The sequence below is a fragment of the Eleutherodactylus coqui genome, chromosome 4 (genome assembly GCF_035609145.1).
Source record: "Eleutherodactylus coqui strain aEleCoq1 chromosome 4, aEleCoq1.hap1, whole genome shotgun sequence".
Classification (NCBI taxonomy): Eukaryota; Metazoa; Chordata; class Amphibia; order Anura; family Eleutherodactylidae; genus Eleutherodactylus; species Eleutherodactylus coqui.
The window spans coordinates 224,946,790-224,962,918 of record NC_089840.1 but is presented as its reverse complement, the minus strand read 5'-3'; the positions used below and the strand labels follow the sequence as shown (position 1 = coordinate 224,962,918).

The 16,129-nt window shown below is 42.7% G+C and overlaps 1 protein-coding gene across 2 annotated transcripts in view; it reads right to left on the bottom strand.

The window, feature by feature from the left end:
• PHYHIPL (phytanoyl-CoA 2-hydroxylase interacting protein like) overlaps positions 1 to 16,129 on the bottom strand; it is a 119,284-nt gene that overhangs the window by 84,972 nt on the left and 18,183 nt on the right. The window contains exon 1 of one of the 2 annotated variants that reach the window (XM_066600791.1): positions 10,579 to 10,639. The exons of the other annotated variant lie outside the window; for it this stretch is intronic. The gene's annotated coding sequence lies outside the window, so the exon portion shown is untranslated. Of the gene's footprint in view, positions 1 to 10,578; positions 10,640 to 16,129 lie in introns of those variants that run through there. 2 annotated transcript variants of the gene reach the window in all.

Sequence of the window (16,129 nt, the reverse complement as noted above, 5' to 3'; positions counted from 1 at the left end):
GGGCAAAACGATTATGGACAACTGTTTGTTCAGCTATTATTCAACCATGTAATGTGTATGACCAGCTTAAAGGGATTGTGCCAAGTCCAACCCCTGAGACTGCCCCCCACTGATTCTGAGAACAGGGGTCTGGTTTGCCCCCAAATGAATGAAGCGGTGGTCTCGCAGGCAGATCACCCCTCTATTCATTTCAATGACAGAGATTGCCAAGTTCAAGCGCTTAGGCATTTTTTGGCACTGTCATTGAAGCGAATGACGCAGTAGTGTGCCTGCACAACCTCCGCTCCATTCACTCAAGGACCGTCTGGACCCCCATTCTCAGGATCGTCAGGGGTCTTAGTGGTGGGATCATAAAGTTATTCTCTATTCACAGGGTAGGGCATAACTTTATAACTTGACACAACTTCTTTAAGAGAGCTCCATAAGTCCCATTGGCTTCAGCAGAGAAGGCCCGCTGCAGGTATGGCTACTTCTCCTATATGTGGCTGCGATAGGCAATCAGATGGGTTTTTGATTCCAGATGTGAGATGTGACTCCTGCCACCTTTTAGTTTAATCTTTAACATCTGATATGTTACTGTTCAGAAGGGAAAATATGTGAAGGCCTATGCACTTTTTACAACACCTTGCAGTTTGGAGTTCATTGACAGGCTTCATGACATAATAAAAAGCGACTAGTAGTCTTGTGATAGTCCATTAGCATACAGAATTGCCCATATACGATTACCCATTAGTGTGCCATCTTACCAACCATTTCAGCGACCATAAAATAATCCCACGGAGTACAGTACTTACTCTTACAGCAATATCCATGCAAATGTACCTGGCACAATGCCCCTAGAAAACACATTGTCATTCTTCATGCCGTTGCTCTCTATTTTACTAACAGAAACTAATATTTGAGTAGCAAATCAAAAACCATCTACATGTAATTCTTCATTCCAGCGCTAATCTTTACAGTCGCAGATCAACACTGGTAAATTCTGCCAGGCAGAAGTAATCTTTATCTATTCTATGAGTTATATTACAATAGCAAAGATTCCATGCATTCTGAAAATTAAAGAAGCGCACCCCTGAAAACACATTTTTCCATCCCTGCACCCCTCACCTGATTGCCTGTCACACTCTGGACATCTCCTATGTATATTGCACTCACTTCCTTGCAGTTCATCCTCTTGTCTGATGCTTATCAAGCACTACTTTAATGTTAGTTTCACTTTCATATCAACTCCATGATGCATAGCCACTAACTAATACTGTGCTGATACCATTTCTGCCTGCTGGGTGGACAGTGTAAATATCATTAACCAGCGCATTTACATTAATAAGATACATACCATAGGTATATATCTAGGAGGATGCACTATCATCTCCTTCATTTTACCTGTGTGACAGGAGTGTCTAATTATCAGCAGTAATATGATAGGACTTACTGTCCCCCTAAGAACAGCATTTATGGTACAAGTCAGGCTAGAGGCGTAACTTGAAGCCCCCGGGCCCCAATGCAAAACCTGGAATGGGGCCCCCAACTATAATGCTTTATTCATAGTACTGGGCTCCCTATATGGAGAAGAGAGGCCTTTTGGCCCCCCCAAGGCTCCTGGGCCCGGGTGCAACCGCATCCCCTGCATCCTCTATAGTTACGCCCCTGAGTCAGGCATAGGAGACTCTAACATAAATGTTAAAAAATTCTGAAGGTGGTCTCTGTGAAATGATATGACCCAACTTTTTGAATTGAATGGGGTATCTAATAAGGTAAGACTAGCTGATTTATATATGCTGGAGTAAATGGGGTGTTCACTAGAATATGCTATCACTTCTTGATAGTTGGGAGTCTAGTATCCTCAGCTACCTGCAGTGGAGGGAAATGCAACACGGCCTCATTCAAGTGTTGGGCCTTCATTTTAGGGATGGGAGTTGTGAAGGTTTCACCCATACGGATCATAATATTGTGACATATCCTAGCCATGTCATAACATGGAAATATGAGAAGACTTCCCTTTAAATCAAAGAATTCTTAATTTCAAAAAGAATACAGCCTTAGCCTATGGCTGCAGTAGGCTGTAAACTGTGAGCCAACACATGGTATGATAACTTAGCTACAATGTGCAACAATACTGTGCACTGAGTTATCTTGATGCGCCAGTTAAGTTAGCGGAAATTAAAAAATTGAAATACAAAATTCTATATATATTTGGTATGGCCGTAAGGCTAAGAAATGTAAAATTTAGTAACAAAGACAATGGCAGAAATAGGGGGTTGTGCCAAATTTAAAAACTATCTACCGGGTGTAGGATAAAGGCCTTTTTACACGCAATTATTATCGCTCAAAATTTGACCAAATGGCTGAAAATGAGCGATAATCATTACACATAAATGCGGGCATCGTGCACTTTTCGTTTGAATGATGGATTTTGATTCACTTGAAATCCATCATTCAGCCGCTAAAAGACTGAGCAAATACATTCCATTTGAATGTATTTCGCTCATCTTTCAATAGACTGCAGGATGTTGTCCTAGTGGCATGTTTACTCTAGTCACAAGGAGAACAAAGGTTTGTGTCAGCAGCTAGGGGTGTGTTTAATCACACACTGGGCTCTGCAAACAACTCATGCAAGTCCTTTTACATGCAAATGAAGATGGTAAAGTGTTAATGGCCATTAACACTTTATGCAAACAGACAACTACAGCTTTCAATCTTATGTCCATTTGAAAGATTATCTTTGTGTGTAAAAGGGCCTTTAATGTCTGATGGGGGTCCTACCACTAGGACCCTCACTGATCGCATGAACAGGTGTCTTGTGTGCCCTCAAATGAATGGAGAACTTGAGCATGCATGTGCCACTTCATTCATCTCTATGAGACTGATGGACATAGCAAAGTACAATACATTTGGCACAACTCCTTTAACAGAAGCCAAACAATATAGTTATATGTACAACTTATCCCGCAATAAAGAAGCTCACATATAGCTACATTGACCGAAAAATTGTCGCTCTCAGGATGCGGTGGTGAAAAGAATCCAAAAAAGTCCAGCAAAATAAGCTTGATAAGGAAGGGAGTAAACTCTCAGGTAATGAAGTGACTAAATAACAAGCCTCATGATTTACTCGGATGAAGTAGATACATGATCAGGATCAGATAAATGATTTTCTCTACCTTATATCTCACCTGTACATAAGATATGGACTGTTATTCTTCCTAGCACAAAATATGGGATATGAATGGAAACTTGCCAAAACTGGGACGTATTGGTCTCCATTTCAGCAGATGTTATCAATATAAGAGATAGGTTCCATTGCGTTTCTGTTCAGCCAGTGGTGTGCCACCAATGTAGGCAGACCATGCGACTGCTATGCGGCTCATGGGACAGGAGGCCTGGAGCAAGTGGAGGCAGCTCCTCCACTCACTTGGCAGTACTACACCGAGAGCAAGGAGAGAGAAAAGCCACTTGCACTGACTGGGAGAACAGCATTACTGTAAGTAAAGCCTGTGCTGCTGGATGTTCAGAAGGAGGCACAGAGGGGACACTTGTGCTTTGAGGGCCCACAGCAGGAACACCAGTACTATGGGGGGGCCACAGAAGGAACATCGGTGCTTTCGGTGGCCATAGAGAGAGGACACCAGTACTACGTGGGAGCCACAGAGGGGACATTAGTACTATGGTGAACAGCAGTACTATGTTATCAAGGGCCACAGAGAGGACACTAGTACTGTAGGGGGTTACTGCGAGGTTCATTAGGTGAAGTGGCAAGATGGTAAGATTGCACAGAGACAACTCATGGCTAGAGGAAATCTTCATGATCACTAATCAGAGAATACGCCACCTGTAATCGCTGGAGGTAACTGCACTGTAATCACTATGACTGCTGCACTGGTATCTGACTATTATATGTTGAATGCATTACTTAGCTGTATCTTAGAGCTGAGCCGTGGTATCTAAAACTGCCACATTATAGATATGCTGCCTCTAACATAATTTTTTTCTTATATGGGGGGAAAAGCCTAATTCTTTTATAGGGATTTACACATTAACCATGACAGAATCATTGAATGTAATAAAAAAAACGATGTGATTGGCCATTAGCATTAAAAAACTAACTACAGATCTTGATATCTCCAAAAAACAGAGAACATTTCCAGAGGACAAAAGGGTGATAAGAAGACAGTTTCTATATATTTTTAGCAGGCTACAAAAAAACCCCCCTTAATAGTAGAATTCAAAATGAACATAATGCACCAGATATTACCATTGACTACAATCAGCATAATTACAGTGCAGCGCGGAGTGGCACTTCAGGCTCCTTAACGGCAGAGCCACCCACGCATCACAACGGGAGTCTCACGCTCTTAGTGCGCCCGCTGAATGCTAGACACAAAGCATCTTGGCTGGAAAGGCAGGGGGTATAGAAGTACACAATGTAGTATCACGTAGGCTTAATAAACCGCTATATTCTGTAATATCTTACAGAGGTCACAAACAACGTCTTCTCTAGTTATGAATGTCAGAACATAGGAATAAATTATTTGTAAAGCCTGTACGGTGAACCCTTAAGTTCCAATGTTATTTGTGACCATTGAACATTGAAAACATTGTATCTTCGAACCATAATTGTATGGAAAACTATTAATTGGTTCCTAAAAGGGTTTTACGAGTTATTTATATATTTATCTATTTTTTTTAACAGTAGCTAGTGGTGAAAAATAAAAATTCATAAGAATGAATCATAAAAGAATTAGAAGGACAGAACAAGGGGGGCGCCATCGGGTGTAGTATATCCAAGATGTTAAAAATTAAATATTACATCAAATGGATTATGCTATCACCTGATTAAAGGAAACCTGTCATCATCCTTGAGGGACAAAGGTGAAAGAATGAGGAGTCCAGGTGCTCCATTCCAGTGCGGTGTCCCCGTGAACCTGGTGCGCGCGCACAGTGGGACGGCTCTATGCACACACACTCCCATAGAGGTAAATGGGAGAGCACATGTACAGAGCCAAAAGTTATGCTGTGTGTGTGCCAACTTCATGGGGAACACTGAGCTGGAATGGGGCATCCAGTGAGTATGAAACACAGCTCCCCTGACTTTACGTTCCCTCACTCTTTGTGCCCCTTAACGTAGCCTATGAGGCTCAAAGGTGATGGCAGGTTCCCTTTATGTTGTACGAGGGAGCACTACAATCATGGGCGTAACTATAGAGGATGCAGGGGATGCGGTTGCACCCGGGCCCAGGAGCCTTAGGGGGCCCATGAGGTCTCTCTTCTCCATACAGGAAGCCTAGTACTATGAATAAAGCATTATAGTTGGGGGCCCTGTTACAGATTTTGCCATGGGGCCCAGAAGCTTCAAGTTACGCCTCTGACTACAATATAATATTTCTTTAGGACTGGAGGTATAAACTAAATGCTAGAGGTGCTAGCCTTTCCCTGGTCCTACTGGGGGGAAAGGAGTTCTTCAAACTCATACCAGGTAGATAGCATAAGCAATGTAAATCATGACTAGTAAATAGTCATTCCTCAGGAAACTTTGACACATACTATGTCAAGTATGACTTCACCAGGAACAACTTTTATTCTCAAACACAGGCAAAGTGTTTCAACAGGAAAAAACAGATGCCCGAAGACCCCATTCTGGGGTTGAAATGCATTGCCTATGTTCAGGAGTGCCATAGAGAAGGACCTGCGCTTCCCTAGGTGCTAAGCCTGGATAAGCCCCCGTTAAAGGTCCCTTTGCACCCGCCAATGATCTTGGCTGTTCACACCAAAGTCATGTGTATCAATAAAAATATATCAGATCTGAGCATTGAGTCCTGCCATGAGGAAACAAACTGTCTCAAATAAGTACCCAGTAGGCCTCCTGGGCATAAAGCTTTCGCTCCCAATCGCCTCCTCCATATGTCCTGTTGGTCCTTTTCTAACTCAATGACCATATGGCCTGCATTGCAAAGATGTTTTTGTAAAAATGTTGAGAAGCAGCAGAAGAAAACCCGTAACTCCAGAGATATTAATATCCTAAACATGCTCCCATGTACTGGACTAACAATCCGTACAGATAGGCCTTATTTACACATCTGATAGCGAGTCATGTTCAAGCATCTTGGGTGCTTCTCGCATGGCACAGCACACAGACACCCTGTCCACGTGCCGCGTGATGTTCAGAACACCACATATTTGTATGTACAAGTCTCATGATTTTTCCGTGTAAATAGACCCATTGCAAACAGTGGGTTCTGTTCTCGTGCGAGAATATTAGCTATGTAAATACGACCTTAAGGGCATATATTGTACCACATGAGAGGTACTACAATTTATAAAAGACTTAATAAACTATCCCTTGCCCAAAGTATCCAATGTTACATAAATTGTAGCACCTCTCATGTGGTATATGCACAGGGGATATCAAGGCAAAAGTGGGACAAATGGTAGTGTAAGGGGGTGGGTTCATATTGTTTAATACTGAGATTGTGTCACTAAGACGGGGCACCCAAAAGAAGGAACAGGTTGAACACTTCCTAATAGGGATGTCATCCAAATAGCAAATTAGTTTTTGTGAGATAGTTAATAGGGTACTGCTAGTCCAATTACCATCACAGTGGGTAACAGGGCATGAAAGTGCTAATTGTAAAAGAAAGAAAATAATGGACCATAGGCACAACCCATATAATATAAGGCCCATTTAGACAAAGAGATTAACCTGATTTTTCTTTATTAATTCATTGTTTAACATCCAGCACATATATGACGCGTTTCAGGGATTCAGCTCCTTCCTCAGAATGGCTGGGTAGAATACAATGGTGTTACTGCATAAACTCTCACCGTACTGGAACCCGCCACTTCATCTTGCCTCGGAGTACCATATTGGTTAAGAACTGTTTGAATTGGGTACAATAAGGGAAGGGTTCAGAGGCGTGGAAATTCAGGAATTCCTCCCTTCCCCTCCGGGCAGTGTTCCTCCATGTCGGCTAATAGGCAACACCAAGTATCCAATCAGTAACCGGTTGTGTCGTTTCCCAGCTTAACTGAAGAAGAGGGTGCGCCTTTAAACACGATTTTCTGTTGGTTCTTACATTTTATACAAGAAAGAAGATAATTCACACCGTTATTGCTACTTCTCTTTGGAGAGCGCCAGATTTGTAACCATACCCCATACATTGCATGACCTGCTATCCACAGGTTTAGCCTGGCAGCACCAGCACACATGCCCAGCCATCATCAATAAATCCCGGATATTTGCCCTCAGACGACCAAAAGGTAGGTACCTCTACCTTTCTCTTTTTCCCAGCATTGACCAATACAGCGCTGCTTGCAAACGTAAAAAAAATTCAAAATGACAACTCAAAAAAGTGTTAAAAATCACATTATAACTTTTTTTCAAATCAAAGGAGTTTCCTATTTGGTCCTTCCTACTTAGCAATATGCTTCTGGTCTTATACTACAGTTCTATGCAGTAAGCAAGTGCCTTTTTATCAGATCTGCATTACCAGTTAGTGGTAGGGGTGTAACTATAGGGGGTGCAGGGGATGCGGTTGCACCCGGGCCCAGGAGCCTTAGGGGGCCCATAAGGCCTCTCTTCTCCATATAGGGAGCCCAGTACTATGAATAAAGCATTATAGCTGAGGGCCCTGTTACAGGTTTTGCATCAGGGCCCGGGAGCTTCAAGTTACACCTCTGATTAGTGGTACTTTGCTGCAGATGTGCGGACCTTCTCCCGGACAGATTTTCTGTATATGCAGTCAAAACCTCTTCCACTACATCAATACAAACAGATTAAACATTGGCTTGGCCAAGTAATTGGGATAATAAAATACTAAGGGCTGACATATTTTCAATTTTCATATTGATTTCATAGAGGAGAAAAAGCTCTTAACCATGGCCTGAATGAGAATAACCTTGAACGAGCCTCATGTTACTAGACTAGGCTTTATCTTGTTACATGCAGTTCTGTATAGAAGTCCCAGCGGATCTTCTTCCTACCGGCCTGCAGGCTACAACTTACATCATTCCAATAAGTTATGCAATCAGCGGAGTACAAGCAGTACATAAATGGGCAGATTCAGAAGACACAATCAAAGTCAAGAACATAGTCAATGAATTCACATGTCAGAAGAATAATGATAAAGTCAGTGGGAAGGGAGAATTCAGAAATCTATTGTGGATGCCTAATGCTTCATTACAAGAACTTAGATACATTCATAGCGATGTATTAAAAGTATGGAGCAACTTTTATGATACTAAGGCCGCCTGCACGCGGGCGGAAATCCCGCGGGATTTCCGCCACTGAAAGCCTGCATAGGAGTGCATTACAATACGCACTCCTATGCAGACGGCCGCGGTTTGGCCGCGCGAAATGTCGCGTGGCAAACAAACCGCGGCATGTCCTATTTCTGTGCGGGGCTCACATCAGCCTCGCATTGAAACGTCAGTCACACGGCCGCCGGCTCCGGTCTGCACATGCGCCGGCTGCCCGGCAGCCGGCAAATGAAAGAGCCGAGGCCGCCAGGCGCGGGTGAGTACACGCCCGTCCCTGTAGGCTCTCGGATCGAGTCCCACGGCGAGAATTCTCGCCGCCGGATCCGACCCGCTCGTCTGCAGGCGGCCTTAGGGCTTCTTCACACGAGCGTATGCGCAACCCAAAGTAGCGTGCACAATACACACATAATAGAACCCATTGATATCAACAGTGCGTTCCCATTAACATCTTTTCCATGCGCATGCAAAAATATAGGACTTGATCTATTTTCCTATGGATTTGCCCACCAAGGGCCCTATAGAAGTCTATGGGAGGCGTGCAAAACACAAGGGGATGCGTGAAACACTACGGAAAACCGCAGGGAAAAGAAAACATCTGGACCTCATTAGGCTAAATAGCCTTTTAAATGGGAGGTGGTGGGAGGGGTGTTTTGCTCACACATGTGAACAAGTCTTGCATGCGCAAAAGGTACAGTACTATGCACAAACACGTGTGCAAATCAAAATTGCTCAATTGCGCAAACGGTCTGAAACTACCCTTTGGGCGGATTCAGAACGCTCTATGCGCAAGTACACTCGCCTCAGTGCAACGTATTTGCCAGTGAACTCGTTTTGATGAGGTAGATTTGCACACATATTGCCTTTAGTACTGTACTTGTGTGCATACATGGCTAGTTCACATGCATTCGCCACGCACCCCTTCCTTGATTTAAAATGCTATTAAACCTAACGAGGTCCAGATGTGTTTCACTTTTTCAATTACTCAGCGTACTGCTCTTTTGCGCACCTCTCATAGACTTCTATGGGGGCCTTTGCTGCACCGTGTTCAAAGGATAGAGCAGGTTCTATTTTTTGGGGCAGGTACAAAATGCATGTGCAAAAAACGTTCATGAGAACTAACCCATTGACATCCACAGGTTCCATTCTGTGCACATTGCATGCGTTTATTTTACACGTGCTAAAACATGGACAAATATGGCCGTCTGAAACTGCCCTTTGCGTGTCCATATGGAGGATAAAACTGGATTTGAAATATAAGCCCTTCCCTGAAAATCACCTAGAAGAGCCGTCTGGCTCAACCATTCATCGAATCCACATTCTTTGTGGATTTTCTTTAAATTTACACATAAGATATTGCCATCTGTGAATGTCTTTATGGCTGTAGAGTATTTCTCAACTCCAGTTCTCCAGTAATCCCAACAGGTCATGATTTGAGGATATCCTATAGAGAGAACAGCTACAGTAGGGGTGTAACTATAGGGGTTGCAGTTGCACCCGGGCCCAGGAGCCTTAGGGGGCCCATAAGGCCTCTCTTCTCCATATAGGGAACCCAATACTATGAATAAAGCATTATATTTGGGGGTCCTGTTACAAGTTTTGCATTGGGGCCCAGAAGCTTTAAGTTATGCCTCTGAGCTACAGTATAGCAATGCCTGAGGCACTAACGATAACTATATCATGCAGTACTATGGACGTCCTGAACAGCTGGCCTGGTGGGGCTTTGAGGACTGGAGTGAGTACTGCAGTAGTACATGCACAAATACAGATCCTTTACCTCTGTAAAGTCTTGGTGATAAATCTACCATCACTTTAGAGCTCATATGTACATATAGTATAATATTATATAGCTTATTATCATTTTTAGGCCGTATTCACACGGGGGAATGCACTTTTGGTCAGTAAAAAAACAAATTTTCCCATACAATTTTTATGTATTTGCGATGTGTTTTTGTGATTTGCATCAGTTTTTCACGCGCATTTTTCATTGCCCTGTTTTTTTCAAGTGACCCTCATAGTAAACTGCATTGAAAAACTCATCACATTTTTGAGCAACTTACATGGCATAAAACTGTGATCTGTTTTTTTACGCTCCCATAGAGAATAATGGGCAGTTCTAAAACAAGAATTGCACAAAAATAGGACATGCAGCGACTTTTCAATATTGGTCCAAGTAAAAATATTGCTTATGTGAGTTAGTCCATTCAAATCAATGGGCTCTTTTCTTGTTCCAGTTTTGCCCATCCTGCAATTGGACAGAACTAGCATGGGAAACTGACACATGTGAATACAGCCTTATAGATTACAGATCATATCTAGGTACATACAAACCCTGTATCGTCTGATCCTGCAGTCATGTGTTCCTCTCTTCCATACACTCTTTCGTCTTTCTTAAGACAGCAGAAGCTAGAGAACAACTGCAGGATCCGAAAACAAACAGGCTTTGTTTGTAGACTGCAACCATGGAGGCATGTGTCTGCATAGGAACTGTATACACAAAACGGAAGGAGATTTATTATCCAGACCATTTGTGGTTTATTCTGCATACAATCTCCTACTGGCCATACTCAACCAGCCATCAAAGGTGCAGCCGCAATCTATTTGAACTAAAGCCATTAGTAAATATGTTGTAACAGTTCTCAATTCTAAAGAAACAATAATCAATAAAGTACGTATAAAAATAGATGATAAAGGTTGCTCTTCGATGATTGCAACGTACATGGTAAAGACTGAAAAATACAATGCCAAGGGATACACTACAAGTAGGAATGCATGAAGAAGTAATGATTGCTGCTCATTAGTTACTCATGAACCCTTTCCAATCCACTGTCTGACGTCTCAAGACATTCTGATTGAAGGCTGTACAGCTTCGATGTCGGAAGACGTCCGTCAGGGTACTCTTACTGTATATTACTGTCCGGTCTGTTGTCAGGGGCCTCTCCAGCATGTCTCACACTGCAGTACTGGCTCTACCCAGCAGATGGTGCCATTGTGTAATGGCAGAAAGAGAAAGCCCCCTAGGAAACCCTGAATCCAAAATTGGATTGCAAAGGGTTAAGCCAACACTCTTGGAATGCCTATGGCTTGGACTGTGTTGCAGTTTACACCTGAGACTGAACGGTCCTCTTATGAAACAACCTTTGAACCTCCTCAAGTGCTGATACGTCCTCCTTGAGTAGCAGCACACAAAACGAGTCACAATAATCCACGTATGATTTCACTATCCTTCTTGTGAAAAAGGAAGTGGTTGTACCTATTAAAGCGCATTTCCATATGCTCATAAATATTACCGTTCAGTTAGTCTCTGATTGGTACAGCCAGCTAATGCACTTGAGCTGGGAATAACTATACAACAGCCCAGATGTACTCTTGGAGAGAGGAATGAAAACTCCTCGTCTAACAGGGGATTTCAGGGCATTTACTATTGATGACCTATCCTCAAGATAGGTCATCAACAGTTGATTGGCAGGGATCCACCTCTCAGGATCCCCGCAGATCAACTGCTTCTATGGCCGGACATTGGCATTGGGGTTGGAGCTAGAAGTTCATCATTCCCTTTGATTTCATTAGGAGTGATGCCTTTGATTAGACTTACAGCTCCGACTGCAATGAAGAGCCAAAAATGTAATGGAAGTCATCTCTCCTATTGATTTCAATGGGTGTGAAGCCATCTATCACACTCCAATGCAGACATTCGACTCGAATGCACTGACAGCAAGCTGGAGGATAAGATAATAGGTGGAGATCCCAAGCAGCAGACCCCTTATGATCAACTATTAATGACCTATCCTGAGGATAGATCATCGATAGTAAACCCCTGTAAAGTTCCTATTTATTTCAATGGTAGGAGCTATGAGAAATCAGCTCTGGACTATAGTAAAATACCTGCAATTTTTAATTGAAAAATAGTGTTTTAATACAGAATGTCAATGACATTGGTGAGGGCAAATTAAAGAAGTATAAAAAAACGACACTCTTCATAGTCTATAAACTAATTTTAACGTTAAGGCATTCAGCACCTCAGTGTTCAATCAGACAGATATCAGCAGACTATACTACAGTAACACCATGGTTGTCATTGCTATGACCTTGTAGAGTAATGCGTTTTAAAGGGTTATCCGAGGCAAAAAAAAATGTTCAGTGAGGTGAAAATGAAAAATAAAGTTAGTACCGTAGCTAACGTACTCTCATTATCAAAACTGTACCTACAGTGCTGCTTGATTACAGCAGTAATGCATTATCACAGCCCTATGTAGTACTGTAGTGAACTTCCATTACGGCAGGCTACCACTGCAGCACACCCGGCACAGGAGACATGGTTAGGACCACGATTCCTTCCCTTACACGCTGGGCTTTGTCTACTTCATGCTCAGCTTCCACTGACAACTCTGGTCTCAGCCTGTAGGGCTTACACATACTCTTCTCCCTCTTTTAAAGGGCTTGCGTGCGCTTCCTAATTCTGTACCTTGCTAATCTCATTCCACCTCTGGCTATTTTAGGCATCCTCTCGCCCCATGGAGGATGTCTAAGAAATTGGTCTACATTAGCCATTGTGACAAAGCCCCAGTTTGTGCATTCTGGTTTTTGACTCCTGCTCTGACTCCCAACTATTCTAGCCTTTGTGCTCCCTTACCTTGACTCTGTTTCTTGGACTATGCTATTGCTTACTTCCCGCCCTGATCTTCTGCCTGGACTTTGTTACTGCACCTGTGCCACCAGCCATGATCTTGGCCTGTCAAATCCTAAGTTCCAGTTCTCACCAATGGCCTTGCATAGCATCAGCAGCCATACCACTGGAACTATCCGTACAAGTAATGGCCTGGAGACCCCATAGCAAAGACCATATGCCGCTTGGAAGGGTCAAGGGTGAAAATTGAATTTCCCCAAGTGCTACCTCCATAGATAGCCGAAAGCCAAACCGGCATATGGCAAGGAGGGTTTACATCCATCTTCTTGCCCTATGTGTGAGCATGTAGCCATCAACATGTACGAAGGATCTGACTATCTGTTTATTAGCGAAGTCAGTCCCTTCTCCATCACAGGAAAACCTCCGATCTCCTGGGACACACAAAACCACAGCAGCAATCGGGCAATACATGACTTTTTGAAAATGAGAGTCAAATAAATTAGTAAGTTGCTTTTTTTAATACTTTCACACCACTGAACATGTTTTTTGGCATCTGATAACCTCTTTAAGTGTCACAACCATCGCCATAATCTAAGAAGGGCTTACACATTGTAATTTTCCTATTTCATATCTAAGACAATACCACTAAAACATCAATCTGCCTTTGTTGACTTCTTTGCTTACATGCCAGAGTGGCAGAATGTGAGGCGATATGTTACGCTGGCAGCACTTTCAAAGAGCTGCCTTCAAATTCCCTATTTCCCATGGTTCTACTATCCACGCAGACCCACTGTGTGTCCTTGACTTTAGGTCTGTTTTCTTCCAGCATTTATCAAGAATGCTGTTAGTCTACATGATCTTTCATTACAAGAAACAAGATTCTTCATAACAAGAACAAGGCACAATCAAAATGTGTGGAGGCTCGAGAGTCCATGTGTGAACTCCACTCCTAGTTTTGGGGGTTTTTTTTAAGAAAAAGTGAAAAAAAATAGTGGGAAAAACAGTCATAAATGTGTCCATTGCATAGCAAGAAACACAGTTTAACAAAATGCCCAAAAATACTTCCATACAGTAAACACTAAAGAATCCCTTCATTTGTTTTCCATCCTCTGTAAAATAACTCCTAGCACTCTCTAGATCACTACAATAACAGAAATAATGTACTTATTGTTTAAATTCCCTTGCCACATCTTGTTTACATTTGTAGCACGATGACGTCTCATCCGTGGACATGTAACCTTGAAGTCAATAGTTGACTTCAGTAGTAAAGTGAAAACAGATGCCGCATTATTGCCACAGACAATCACTTTTGGTCATGTGTATGACACATTATTAGCTTGTTGATGTAGACAAGACTCAGTGAAGGAATGTGTTGTAGGTTGTGTTATAAAGACAGGAGACCCCCTTTAAATACCACAGCAAGTCACCACGAGGGAACTTCATAATAGGCCACTTTTGGTAAAGTCTAAAAAGGGCAAAAATTACAAAAGAAATTTCAGCTCACCAACCACCTTGATACCAAAAGGGCAGAGCAGGGAAGCATTCTACCAACCGCATGTAGACCAGTAGCATCAAGGGGAAAATCCAGCTTAGCCAAAAGATAGAACAAAAAGTTTAAAAAATACCTTTTATCAAAAATTATGTCAGTTTTGCTGACCAGTTTTCGGTGCGAACAGCACCATTAGTCGTAGCCTGGCTACAAAGCGCAGAGGTAGCTTTTTATTGGTTTTGTTGCATGAGGGGACCCAAAGATCAATCCAGCACTATCTTGTTATGTTCATGCAGGGTGCAATTACGGTGCCCCTCATGGATATCATCAATACGTCAGTCCAAGGCATAACTATTCCAATATAAACATATATTATATCACCAAAATGCGGGAAACACAAAATAGGACAAATAACGGTAACAGAAATACAGGTATGGAAATTCTATCCCTAACTAACTTTTATGTGGTAGACCCTGCCTAAAAGCAGGGTGATCACCCTGATAGGGGCGGCCCCACGTCATTTACCTAGAGGCCCTAGTCTGTGCCTTGATGGAGGATAGCGAAGATGTGTAATGCAGAAGGAAGGAGCAATGTATATAACACAGTATTTAGTAAAAGTTACACAGAATAAATGGCTACAGGTGCTTAGCTCATAGGAACCTGCTGTTTCACCAAACGCCTCAAGTAGGACAATAACCGGCGCCTATGTAGAGGCGGGTCCAGAATAAATACACTTCCATTATGGCTGATTGGTCAGCTAGGGGAAACACCTCCCTGCTGGCCAATCAGTTCATACACCAGAAAATATGTTATAGCAGGGTTGTAAAGATGAGCACATTATACATTGAGCCCATTGTGGGTTTTTCAATAGATCCCATCTCAGGCCCTTTGGACTGACAGGAAGAAGACAGAACAAATGCCTGTCATTTGTAAAGTCACTTTTCCATGCAGGGAAACACAGTCCATGGACAGCTAGTATGCTATTGTTTATTACTGTACATTCACTCCAAACTATAAGTTGCAAAAGAGGATAAAAAATCTGCAATATATCTGGGGTGAAGGCATTTATTGGTACACAACGATGAATCACAGAGTGCAGTCCCGTAGGCTTGGGCTGACATGGCAACATCACCGCTGCTCCACTTTCAGATTGCGGCCAACTCGCTGCAACACATCAACTGACTCTGCATTAAGCAACGGGTTGGAGCAGATGACCCTGGAGGTCCCTTCCAACCCTACCATTCAATGATTCTGAATTGCGCTTTTCTTTTGGTGAAGTTACATTGTGTATATTTACATAGTATCAGCCAAGCTTAGGAAATAGGAAAACTATATATTTAGTCATTTTATAGTAGGCTTCATTCATATTGGTGCTATGGGTTCTCTTCTCTTGCTTCATTATAGGAGCAAAGAAAATTGAACCCACTGCCTGAACAGATCTGTCTTAAGAATGCACCAAACAGACCCTATTGACTATAATGGGGTCCGTTCGCTTCCTGATCAGCCTTCCAGCATTTTACAGGAAGAAATGGTAATGGACGCAGCACTATTTCATTATGCATTTTAACAGATATCAGCAACGGAATGGTACCTCTGAGGCCATGTCCCCCATCCTTTTCACTGCAGGGTTACGGGAGACTGAATGGACAGGATAGCCAAGCACCAAGCGCTGGGGTATATCAGCCAACCCCATTGAAGTGAATGCAGCATTGATCACCCATGGTTGGCCAGTGCTCCATTCTGACATCACTGCAGGGGGGAAAGTG